This window comes from Rhea americana, unplaced genomic scaffold (genome assembly GCF_003343005.1).
Source record: "Rhea americana isolate MKP2758 unplaced genomic scaffold, rheAme1 scaffold_7, whole genome shotgun sequence".
NCBI lineage: Eukaryota > Metazoa > Chordata > Aves > Rheiformes > Rheidae > Rhea > Rhea americana.
The window spans coordinates 10,429,862-10,443,851 of record NW_028186867.1 but is presented as its reverse complement, the minus strand read 5'-3'; positions in this window follow the sequence as shown (position 1 = coordinate 10,443,851).

Here is a 13,990-nt window from a genome sequence, read left to right as displayed (position 1 = left end):
TATGTCCAAACATAAACATAAAACACATGGGTTTTATGCTACTAGCAAAGAGAACAATAAACACAACACAATGGTTATGGTACCTTGTATCTTCCAGGACATAAGTTCTATGGGAAAACTACCTGAAATAAAATATTAAAAAACTAATTCACAGACATTAAGCTTCAACACCTACAGTTTAGAAATAAAGACTGTTCAGCTGTCATGACAGTGGCACAGATAYAGTAAGAGATGCTTTCTAACCTTGGCTTCTGCTGCTTAACAACCAAAGGTTTCCAGGAAATCTGTACTTTTCACTACACTAGCATTTACTAAGTGACACAGCAGGCTTTAAACATTTGAATCTGGATGGACTAAAATAAAGTTAAGGCCATGTGCATTTACAAGCAATATAGAAAATTATGATTCTTCTTCAGCATTGTAAGGCAGGAATATCTTTGGAAAGCCAAGAAACTCAAAGATTGGTTTCCAATACTAAGCACTTGCTTCCATACTGACCTTGAATTTTCTTAATTTTTAATACCATAGTTTAGGACTTTTAGCACTACAGTTCAGGACTTTTAATCTTTGAGAACACTCAATTGGATAAGTATATCCCACAGTTAGCAACCTAATTATTTCCTGAGAAGTCAGGATTCTAATTCCAAATAATAATTCTAAGCTTCATTCTATTCTAACAATATTCTACTAGAATTTCATAATAAAACAAAGTAGAAAAGGGGATTCAGAAAGCGCTCTACCTCTTTTCCTGGGGACATTTATGTCAGAAGGAAGCTACTGCATTTAAATATGGAACCAGAGAGGTTCTTTCCTACTGACATTGGTAAATGTACCTAGGAATCTTCACTTTCCTGCAAATCRTTAAGCAGTCCCCAAATGCAAGTATCAAAAAAACAAACTCTTGCAGAAACCTCTTCCTCAGTCCCCTAAAAAAAAAGTCTCACTCATCCCCTCTTGCCCCTCCACTCAGCCTGTGCAAGGTCCTAACCCCAACACTAAGACTGTCTAATAGAGGACCTGAAAGCATTATTACATGCAAGTTTCTTTCAATTTTGTCCTCAAATTGCTTTCTCAGAGCTTCTATAGACTTCACAGCCTAACTAACTTAGGCCATTTAAGCTCAATGTTTTTGACTCAARGGAGTCTTGTTGGTGATCAGATTGAGACGCAGATTTCTCAGTGTTCTTCCAGTACAAGAGGATCAGCGAAGTCTGGAAAGCACAAAGCTGAACAGAGTGCTATACTGAGTGCTGAGAAGGGGTCACTTGCCTGATTTTCCTCTACCTCTGCTTCAGAAGTGAAGCCTGAGCCACCTTTCTTATTCATGCACTTTTGCCTCCAGCCTCCCTTTTAGCTGCTAAATACGAAGAGTTATTCATGTCCTAGCTCTGATATTGCTCAAGCAGCATTTCAATGCAGTAAATTAGCACAAGACTTCAGTTTGCAAGTTTGCAAGTAAAGCAAAAATACTTAAACAAGCATTTTTTAAAACATCAACAGGTTGCCGGTATTGCACCATGGACRTTCGTGCTTAATATGGGGCAAAGCTATGCCCTGGCAAAAGACAGTAGTCAGGCTGATAAGGAGTTATCAGTGAYCTATAACAAGCATTCAGAGATCACCATTTCAAACAAATAATTRTTTTTCCTTCAGCATGAAATCACTGCTGTTCCCCAAGCATTTTTTTATACATATATTCCTCCTATATAATTTCACTGCCTTTTACCACTTAAGATAGGGTTAAGGCAATCTAAAACTTCAARATATTTCAAAGAACTTTAAAAGCAGCAGAGAAACATTCACAGACTCTATACTGAAAAATATCGATCTAGAAAGAACATAAAGAAATCGCCTAGTAGAGAGCTAGAGGTGATTTTTTTTTTTTTTTTTAAGTTGGGGTTGCCCAAAAGCATTCCAGTACACTTTGTTTGCATAACCTTTGAAAGGCTGCATTACATATGGAACAAGCAAGCTAATTGTTAAAAAGATTCTTGGATATTCAATGGACCACTAGTTAAACAGTGTTGTAGCCCACCACTTTGTACCACCACTTCCGCACCAAACCAGGACCAAATATACTCAAGACCATCCCAGATATATAATTGGGTATTTTTAAGAAAGGAGTGGAAAACAAAGGAAACTCAGCAACATTCCTCATGGAATCAAAGCCTCAAATCAGACTAACGACAAAAACCTCACACTCCAAAATCCAATCTAAACAAATCAAGTTGCATGTTAAAATCAAAACACTGGCAAATAAAATTACATTCCCAAATCCAAGCTGTAAGAGAAAGTGTGAAATATTTTCAGTGTGAAGACTAAAACAGAATTAGGAAATAAATGAAAATCCACCACTCACCTCTGCTCAGACAAATATAAAAAGATGGCCAGTAGCTCTGCTATTTATAAGATCCCAAACAGTTGCAAGCTATTGAGTCAGAAAAGTGGAAAATGCCCTCAGCTGATAGGTATAGAGTCTGGAAGAAAACCTCCCACTAGTTGCCTTCCTAGTATGCTAATACAGGAAGGAAATATTTAAAACTCCAACACTAGTTTAAAAAAAAAAAGCCTCCATTATTATAACACCTGATTAAAAAAATAAAATACCACATATTTTGTGAGGTGTTTAAAAAAAAAAAACACTAAAGCAGCAAACAGGCTTTTGGAGCAAGCTCCTTTTCTGATGCAATGGCCTGCAACAGCTAGAACCTAGAAATTCCATGTGGAAGCTATTACAAGATCAGAGCTCTTAAGACAAACTTAAATTTAAGGCTGTTCAAGCCTATATTAATCTCAGATCTCATATAGTACGGCTTACTTTAGTCTTCCAAGAACATTCTTTGCCATTTTGCCTGCAAATCTTAAACTACAAAGTTATAGTTTCTAACATCTGTATGCAACCAGGAAGCTGCATCTTTACAGGGGCTAGAAAGTTTGAGATTTTAMGTTTTCTTTTGAAGTCCAGGATATTACAGCAGTTAATTACTGCGCATCTCACCAGAGCAGAAGTCGTCATTCTGCAATTCAAGATATCTGACTCTGAAATAAGCTTAAAAATTGTAATAATTTCCTAATCTAGATAATTAGAGTGAACTTAGAACTGTTCCGTAACACTTTAACACCTCTTTGTTCCAAGACAGCTTAAAAAAGACTCTAAGTACTTATACCATATATTCAGCACCAGGGATTTTTGTCATGAGGCTTCCATACCAAAGGCCAATACTGGATGCAATATAATCTCCCTTTAACAAACAGAAATCTAGGCACAGAAACTCAGAAGACTTGCTCAGTACCGGAAAACCTGCTCAGTCTAGCAAACCAGACCAAATGCAAGGAAGAGAGGACTACAGTTATTAAGAAAGTGTTGACAAACCTTTTGTACTTTACTTTGCCCAGTGAACTTCTGCAGCTCAAACACTTAATCACCCTTCCTTGTCAAACAAGCTCCTCCAGCTTTCCATGAAGGCTCTAGAGATCAACAGGCTTGCGAGCCAGCTGACACCAACAGCGTTTCACAAATACCCTCCGATAGCATGTAAGCATGTTAGTGAGGCTCCAAACATGCACGTTTTCTTCATGTTCTTTTCTAAGATCATATATAGCTATGACTTTGAGTACACCTATAATAGAACTAATTCACAGTCTCAAAGACAGAGTGAAATTTCATTATATAGGCACTGTGTTAAGAGATGTCATCTCCACAAAGCAGTGATAAGAAAGAGAAAACTTAACCTTAAACCATGTGTGAACTGAAAGAATAGAGCAATGGGATTAATTAGCAGTATACAAAAGGAGTTGAGTTGCCCTCATTTACATCAATCTAACTCCATTAAAATTAGTTAAATTGATCTACAGAAAAGAAATGAGAATTTAGCTTAGGGTGAGAACAAGCCAGTAAGTGCTGGAAATCCAACATCCAGCTTTGCAAATGAAGACAACAGGGTAACAGTCTCCTGCTGGAACTGAAGCTAAAGCGTGTATATATAGATTACAAAGATTACAAACATTTTCTGATCCACTATACTGACTGATACAAATATGATTAATAAAGTTTGTCTTAGTTTATCATGTCAGTTCACTTAAAAAAAAGTCAAATTATACTAGAAGTATTCCAGGTTTTACTCAGGATTGTTTTAAAGCTGTCTCTATAAAGATGAAAATCAAACTTCAGAAAAGGCAATAGCATTAAAAAAAGAGAGTATGCATGTGCATGGAGTGGAAAGAGACAGGAAGAGTAAGTCAACAGAACAAGAAAGTTGCATCACTACCATAAACTCACTGCCTACATTCCTGCATAATAAGATTTATTTTTGCTGAGGCAACTGGAGATATTTCATCATTTACATGACACCAGCTCTTCTATCCAACTTCAAAGGAACATTAAGTCATTTTCTTTTGCTAAAAAAAAATAAAACTTGAACATCAGAAAGGCTGAAAGAAGTTGAATCATCTATTACCAGGCATTTGGGTTTGTCTTAGCTTTGGTTAATCTAAAACTAATATCATTTGACCAGAATCTGGATTATTTCTACAAAGTGCATTACCCATCCTCTATGTTAATGGGTCATAAGCCCAGTAATAAGGAAACTATCCAGTTCGAAATACAAGCTCAGTGTAAAATTAGAGCATTACTAAGGCTGAATGTAACATCTGTAGCTATTTAGTTTTAGGTATTAAGACAAATTGGTATAATATATTCCAAAAAGAAGTTCTGCTAGAATAGCTGGTTTATGAATGTTACAGAACAAAAACACTTTGAAAGTTACTTATTAAGTATTCAAAACTATGTTCCACCAGTTTGTTCTTTACATGGCTTATGAAATAAAAAAAAAAAACGCAAGCATTTACTTGCTCAACAATGCTATTCGAGACATGAAAAGAAAGCTGCAGCCTTTTTCTCGTTCTTACCTATCAGAGAATAAATGTGAACATCATGAAGCTTTCTTGGGGGGAAGGGGGGAKCACTTGTTTTCCATGCTGATAACATTTAGAATCACAGAATCAGTAAAGTTGGAAGGGACCTCTGGAGATCATCTGGTCCAACCTCCCTGCTCAGCAAGGTTACCTAGACAGGTTTGCAACAGGGTTGCATCCAGGAGGGCCTTGAAGATCTCCAGAGAAGGAGACTCCACAACCTCTCTGGGCAACCTGTGCCAGTGCTCCGTCACTCTCACAGGGAAGAAATTCCCCCTCACGGCCAGGCAGAACTTCCTGTGCTTCAATTTCTCCCCATTGACTCTTCTCCTGTCACATGGGACAACTGAAAAGAGTTTGTCCCCGTCCCCTTGACACCCTCCCTTCAAGTACTTACACACATTGATCAGATCCCCCCTCAGTCTTCTCTTCTCCAGGCTAAACAGACCCAGCTCTCGCAGCCGTTCCTCATAGGGCAGGTGCTCCAGCCCTCTCATCATCTTCGTAGCCCTACTCTGGACTCTCTCCAGTACCTCCAGGTCTCTCTTGGAATGGGGAGCCCACAACTGCACACAGAACTCCAGATGAGGCCTCCCCAGGGATGAGGAGAGGGGCAGGATCACCTCCCTCCACCTGCTGGCAACACTCTTCCTAACGCACCCCAGCAGACCATTGGCCTTCTTGGCCACAAGGCCACATTGCTGGCTCATGGGCAACTTGTCATCYACCAGCACTCCCAGGTCCTTCTCTGCAGAGATGCTCTGCAGAAAGTCAGCCCCCACCTTGGACTGGTGCCTAGGGTTATTTCTCCCTAGGTGCAGGAGCCTGCATTTGCCCTTGTTGAACCTCAGGAGGTTCCTCTCTGCCCAGCTCTCCAGCCTGTCCAGCTCTCTCTGAATGGCAGCACAGCCCTCAGGTGTGTCAGCCACTCCTCCCTGCTTGGTAGCRTCAGCAAACTTGCTGAGGAGGCACTCTGTCYCCTCATCAAGGTCATTGATGAAAGAGKKGAACAGGACTGAGCCCTGGGGGACACCATTAGCCACAGGCTTCCAACTGGACTCCAYGTCACTGATGACAACCCTCTGAGCTCTGCCTTTCAGCCAGTTCTCAATCCACCTCACTCTCCACTCGTCTAACCCACACTTCCTGAGCTTATCCAGGAGGATGKYATGGGAGACAAYGTCAAAAGCCTTGCTCAAGTCAAGGTACACAACATCCACTGCTCTCCCCTCATCTACCCAGCCAGTCATTCCATCACAGAAGGATATCAGGTTGGTTAAGCAGGATTTCCCCTTGGTGAAGCCACGCTGGCTACTCCTGATCACCTTCTTTTCYTYCATATGTCTGGAGACGRCATCCATGATGAGCTGTTYCATCACCTTTCCAGGGATGGAGGTGAGGCTGACTGGCCTAGAGTTGCCTGGGTCCTCCTTCTTGCCCTTCTTGAAGACTGGAGTGACCTTGGCTTTCTTCCAGTCCTCAGGCACCTCTCCAGTTCTCCAGGACCTTTCAAAGRTGATGGAGAGWGGCCTGGCAACAACATCCGCCAGCTCCCTCAGTACCCGTGGGTGCATCCCACCCGGGCCAATGGATTTGTGGATGTCAAGCCTGCCCAGAAGGTCTCTAATCCCATCCTCCTCAACCAAAGGAAAGTCTTCTCTTCTCCAGACTTTCTCCCTCATATCCAGGCTGCAGGATTCCTGRGGGCTGCGCTTAGCAGTGAAGACTGAAGGAAAGAAGGCATTCAGTAATTCTGCCTTCTCTGTATCCCCTGTCACCAGGGGCCCCCTGCCCCATTCAGTAGTGGGCCCACATTTTCCCTAGTCCTCCTCTTGCTGCTGATGTATTTGAAGAAGCCCTTCCTGTTGTCCTTAACATCCCTTGCCAGGCTCAATTGCAGCTGGGCCTTAGCCTTCCTCGCAGATTGCATACAGCTGAGATAGCTTGAAAACTGGGGGGGGGRAATGAACTCCAGCTCCACTGTACTCCCTCCTTGGCCTGCAAAGTGAAGGAGTATCCACAAAAGCACCAGCTATACAATCCATGACTGCAGTTGATCAGGCCAAGATCACTGCCCCAGGAAAGGCCACCCTCCGCAGCCTTCTCTTCAAACAACTGGGCAAAACAGTAGGGGGAGAAAACAACTTCCTCCCCCCTTCCCACACTTTCCCCTCTCACCAGCTCAGGCAATCCAGCAGCCACAAGTAAGATACACAAACTACCTGACAGAAAATGCATTTTTGTTTGCCAATTTTATATCAGATCACTCATCTGAGTTGTACTACAGACACATCAGCATTAGACCGAACGCAATGGAAGTGGTTGGAACGGAAGCCAACATGCAGCCGTTGACAGCAAGACCAAGACTACAAGGTTTGAAACAGCTCACAGCTAGACTGAATTAAAGGCACCATCTTAACATATTCTCCCTAGTAAGATGAAGGAAGATGGTGAAGCTAATTATATGAGACAGCAAACTTGATGAGAAGTGTAATTGTTTTTTATTCATGCTCCTAAGACAATGATTCCATCTTACAATATTAAAGAATCATGCCTTCTCTTTCAGGTTTAGGTAGGGAACAAGAAGAGTAACTATTAGTTAAGTAAGACCTTCTAAAGAAAAGATACAGACAACATAATTATACCCCAAGAAATTCTAGGGAAAACAAAGCTAGGTCTCCTTTACATAACTTAGATAAAAATAGTATGTGTATGTACACACGCACACACTCACCCTAAAAGTCCCATTTAAACAAAGCTACAGCAGAGCTTCAAGATAACAAAGCCAGTAAAAAACAACAGAGCTCTGGAAGAAAACAGTTCTTCAAGGCTCAGTTTAAATATTTAGGTCCTAAGAGAAAAACATGACTGAAAACATGCAATATGAAACACTAAGTAATGAACAAACATCCAGGCTTCCCTGAATTGTTTTTTTTTTTTTTTTAAATAGAAAGTGCAAAGACAACAGATCTGAAATTACATCCAAGTCTACTGTTTCACACTTTTCCATATCCTATGCATTTCTTATTGTATATAGTCAAAATGCATCACAAAAATATCATTTAAACACTTTATGAAATGGACTTTAGGTTCTCTTCAATCCTGAAAAGCAACGGACGCCCACCTACACTAGCTGTGATTAAATTCAAATCTGTATTTAAATTAGTATATTCAAAAGAAAYATACTTCAATGTTACAACAGCAGATCCATGCTTAAAATCACAGTTGGACAATTGCAAAAAAATATTTGAGATAAAGGAAGAACAAATCAGTGCTGCAAACTTCAAAAATACGACACAGATCATCCGTGACATATCAACTRCTTTCAGAACAGATCAGCTACCAGTCTCCACTGCGTTTCTTGTGAGCAAATTTAGTGATTGAACTATGCACACAATTTCTGCACAAGCGTTTCCTCTCAGTCTAAGGGGTTCCCCTCTCCCACCCCCAATAAACATTACACAAGCTTTAAAAGTTACTAGACTGGGGGTTTCACCCAGAACCATAACATTAACTCCTAAGCAACTTTTAGTTTTAAGGAACAATGAACTGCACAGAAAAAGTGTAAAGCAAGAAATATGAATTCAGAGTCAGAAAACATGACAGTACTAATGTAATCATAATAAACAAAGGGATATAAAGCTATCCAGTTTGTCCGGCTTCACATGACATGTGTCAACAACAACACTAAAGTTTAAATCACTCATTTATTCTGAGCAAGGTTTTCCAGAGATGTTCAGAAAAAACAAAAGAACAGTTTCTGCAGGCTTCAGGTACTACTACAAGTTTTCATGAAAAGTAATTATACATCAAGTTTAGATGGCTTCATGATGGTAACAGATGAAGGCAATCAAGATTTAGACACAAAAAGCTGCTTCTAACAAGCTARTAGGTGCGTTGTAATGCTTTGTTTTATCTTACCACAATTGCAGATATTTGAAGATCCTTACAGTTTTTCCATAGTACCAAGTATAATGCTTTGCTTAAAAAAAAAAAGCATAAAAATAGTTTTCTTATAAATATGAAGTGTTTGCATTACAAAAAATAGCATTTTTTGGTAACAAAAATATTCATTAGCATAGAACAGGCCAATATACTTTCCCAGAAGAGAAACTATTTTGCATTACTACATTTCATTTTTTGGTACAGAAATACTGGCACCTTCCAGATGAGATTTGCAAATCAGGGACTTCAAGGATTTATCAGCTGTTCTCCTTGTTGGAGCTGCAGAAAGCTTTGCTTGTGGAAATATTTTTGAAAGGCAGATAGTAACAGCTATTGTAAATTCTCTGGAGTACTGAACATTTTGAAACTACAGGTGTTTGTAGGCTTTCTAGAAAATACAGGTATTCGCAGTACTTTCCAAGGCAACATTAGGAAGATTTTATTTAGCACACTAACAAGAAAAGCAGAAATAGAACGTTTAGTAGACAGTACCAGGAGTTTAATTTGCAGAAGAGGAAGCAATATATAGCATCAGCAACAGCACTGTAAATCTTATTTTAGCAGCAGTGTTCATTCTTGGCTGCAGAATCACAGTTGGCATCTGTAACTTCTAAAGCAATATGCATGAATGATCAGAGTGGTATGCCCAGGCAACAGCTCAACAGCTCACAATATTAAAGGGCACAGGAATGCTCCTAAAGATTAAGTATTGGAAACTAAAGAGAGCTACTAAGAGAAGAAAGCAACTTAAAGCTGGGAGAAGGTGACAGAGGGGAAGAGAACCCATAAAAAGCTAGTAATACTTCCTACCTAGAATCCGAATCTTTCCCATTGGTAATTCATAACATACAGTATGTCTACTTTTAAGTGTACAGCAAGCCTGAGGCTTGAATTCAAAGCACAGTCCTATAGTTTGCAACAGCCCTTCTTCCTGCATGTTAAAAAAAAAAATACACTAAACTCACACAGAAAGAGCATGGGAGAATCTTGGTGTAACTTCTGCTTTTACAGCTCTATCCAAGAGAGAAAGCATAGCACACCTCTCCCAGCAGGAACTAGATTACACATCAGAACACCYACTCTTCCCCTAGGAAAGCCTGGAAAGTCAGATGTCTTATGTTTTATTCACAAGGTTTGCTATGAAATTTCATTTAAAAATGAACCACCAACACAACCATAAAAATTCCAAGTCATCATCAATTAAGCCTACTTCCATATGGTCTAAGTGCCTCTTACCACTCAAAAATGCCCTTCACCTCTAAAAGTGCCTCTTYAACACACCACACAGTTCCTTCCTACACTAACCATAATTCTGACCATCCTGGATAAGTGTTTTCTTTATGACTCTGTGCACAACAAAAAAGMAGCAGGAGTCAACAACAAAGTTGCACAAGGGCATAATAGGAGAGGTGATGGTATAGTAGAAACAGATCTATAGATACAGTGGTTCAGTGCGTGATACATATTGAAAACGGACCACAGTCCTATATTCCCATTCTTCCCTGCTCTCTATAGCTGTCATCTCCCTCAGAGTCTTGTCCCTGTGTATTTACATCTTGCTCCCATGCCTAAATTCTTCCTCAGCTTCATTTACTAGCACAGTTCTCTGACACACATCAGTATTCATCAATATGATCTCTATTTCACTCAACAGAAATACAGTGGGGAAAAACCTGGAAGTCAAAGCTGAACGGTGGGCCAAGCAGAGTAAAGCTGACCTGTAACTTCTGCAACTTGTCTCAATACACCAGGAGAAAAGCAGAAAGATCTCCTTCCTTTCACATCAGTTCTCACACATTATTCACAACAGACAACACACCACTTACATCTTCCCATGTGCTTCCTCTGCACTGCAGTTTAGGCCCTTAAACTTTGCATGCTTTCAGAGAAGCAGCTGAAAGGAATACAAGGGATTGTGGCTAAAACAGAACTATTGGGGGAAAGGGAGGGAAAAAAAGGCATATTGTATTATATAACTTGGCATTAATAACTCAGCACAGTGTAAAAATATTTAAAACGTGGGAGAAAGCATGACTGGAAGCATTTAATTCCACAAAGCCATTCCTTTCTCATTCTGCTGGGAAGAGAAGGGAGACGGATGGGGGAACATGGAAGGCTAACTCATAGCTATAGAATCAACTCTGTGATGCATCCTCTGCTTAGAGGGAACACATGCAAGGGGAGGTGAGGGTGGAGAACAGAGAACAGGCAGATAAAAGAACAAAAAATTGAATTAGTAGACCAGCCTGACACCATCAGAAGATGAGGGGTACCTTTGCAGATAGTGAGATATTTCAAAATATTACTGGCCTTCTAGGTCCATCCTCACTCCCATTCCCTCAAACTCTTTCCTGTAAAAGACACCCAGTCTGATTTTCCTGTCCTTCTCAAACACACACCTGAATTCTTGTTTCACATTATCCTTGTCATTGCCATAGCACTGTGTAGCCCTGCAATACGGTACTGCCATTACTACTAACAGGGCATAAGCTTTATACTGAGTTTGCAAAGCTTCAATACTGAAGCTTGTCAGGCTTGCTCCATCTGAACTCTCCTTGGCCTGCCTGCAACTTTGTTTTACTTGATTTAGCTGTGACAGCAATTTCTAACTGACTAGATGGAGGGGGGGTTTTTTACATTTGTTTTATTGTTGTTTATCTTTGTATGATACAACCATAGCTTCATATAGATAGCAGTAACAAGCAGTTATTCTATGTAGAAAAAGATATTTCACCTAACACAATGATGTAGTGYAGAAAAATTCAGGCCTGGTATGATAGCAGAGGCCTTGAGAAGTACACAGGCAGGATGCAGCAGAGGAGTACAGGCATGGCATGATAAGAGACGAGGCACAGGCTGGCACTGGAGACCCTACAGCTACAAACAACTCGCCAATAGTCAGTTAAAGAAATGTAGACCTGGAACTAAACAAAAATGGTTTTAGGAGTAACTAATGGAACAAAAAAAAAGTAGTATCTAACATATAAAAGGCACCACATATAGTAAATATGAATGTAATGCTGAGCTGCAGCCCAGTGAAGAAAAAAAAAGAGGTACAAAAAACACATAAGCAAACATACAAAAGTGATCCCAGAGGAAGAAACTAGCAACATGAATGATCATATTCTTCCCAGTGAAGAACTCCAGATGCTGACAACTTGCCATAATAWACCATCACCACCAGAATGAAACCACCAGTCTTCAGACCTAGAAAGCAGTGGAAGGGTGAGCAGAACAACAGGAAAAAGTGTAGAAATTAAAATTCTGTATATAGCAATTTAACTTCATTACTATTCTTTCTTGTTCTGTAGGAACTAGGTCTGGACTAATGACTATTCTTAAGATTTCAATTATCCTAACAATCTTTTTAGTTGATAGAGTTTGTTCCTCCTTTTCCCATGGAAAAGAGTGCATAACTGTCAAGAGAAGTCCTGCCCCATAATCTGCAGGCACAGACAAACACAGACGGAAATATACAATGAGAACAAAACATCTGGTAGGCACTAAAACTTACCCTGAACACCATCCACTACCATAGAAGTGCTCCAAACAGCAGCATTTTGGCACCTGAAAGCCTCTGCATGATACTGACATCCTCTCCACCAGATATAAAGGGCACTAGGACTCCTTTACCCTACAGAGCAAAAATCAAATCTCCTCCTCTTCTTTTTCAAATCACACCTGACTCATCTCATCACCCAGAATTGTCCCCAGGCTACACCCCACCCGTGCAATACAGCCAGCGAGGCAAGCTGATAACAGCATATACTACAAAGTAGCATATGGCACAGCAAAAGGTGGGAGGGGGAAAAAAAGTCAGACAAGATAGAGCTTCACAAGCAGAACAGTCATGATCCAGAAAGACAGAACAGAAAAAAGTAAAACAGTTTACATTGTAACCTGGAAAAGGGCAACAACCTGAGATCACTAACACTTTTCTTAATGTCTTAATGTGTTACACATCTAGACAGTCAAAATTGCTTAGAGAAAAGGAAAAAGAATACTTAGATTATTAGCATTAACAACAAGCAATCATATTTCAAACAGAAAAGGGGAAGCAAAGGAAGAGAATTGGGGGGGGGGAACAAGTTTGTGAAAGAAGCTCCTTTGGGTACTTTCCAATAAATCAGAAGATAAATAAATGACTTATTGAGTCAAGAAGGGCATACAGAATGAGCAGTGAGCAAAAGAGGAATAAAAGAAAAGCATACAAACTGTTTCTTGGCCATGTGTATCAAAGAGACAGTTTCTCATTTAACTCCCTGTCAATGTTCACAACCAAAACACTCTGTAAATTGACCACATATTTGTAGTTTTATAATGACAAGTAACAACACGTACTTCCCTACTAATCTGCACATAGGTGACATGATTCAGTCAACAGTGAGCCACAGGGTAAATATGACTGCCTTTACAAAAATCTAAAAATAAGAATAAGCTCACTGACAGGACCATCTCCAACATAACATGCTCACAGCTGTAGCAGAGACCCTCTCAGCAGTATTTTGTAATCACAAAAATATCTACCAGCTGCATGTATTATACACACAGGAAGCACAGAGGTATAGCATAATCTATAGTATTCGATCTCATTTAAAAGAAGAAAAAAAKAAAACTTTGGGCGCTAAAAATTGAATCAAGGAGCTGTTTTTAGCTGGCAGCTGAGCCCTGCGCTCCAGAACAGCGTTGGCCACCGCGTGCTCCAGCACAAAACCCCCGGAAAGCCACCAGCACCCGGAGGGGCACCTTTCCGAAGGGCGCGCAACTGCCGCCCGCCCCGGCGCCAACGGCCCAGCTCCCCTCCGCCGCCAGCGGCGGCTCCGCAGCCCCATCAGCCGCCGGCCTCCTCCCACCTCCCTTCTACCCCCACCCCGCGCAGCGGCCCGGCCCGCTCGGGCCTACCCCGCCCGCCCGGGGCCGCCCGCCCGCGGCAAGGCCCAGGCGTGAGGCACCGCCAGCGCCAACCGCCGGCGCCTCAAGCGAGGCCGCGGCAGGGCCTGACTCAGCGCCGGCCCCGCGCCGCTGTCACCGGCCCGGCAGGGAGAAGGGGGGGGAGGGAGGTGGCCCCGCCGCACCTGTCCTCGCTCTTGTTCTTCTGCTTCTTGCCCATGGCGGCGGCAGCAGCGGCCCC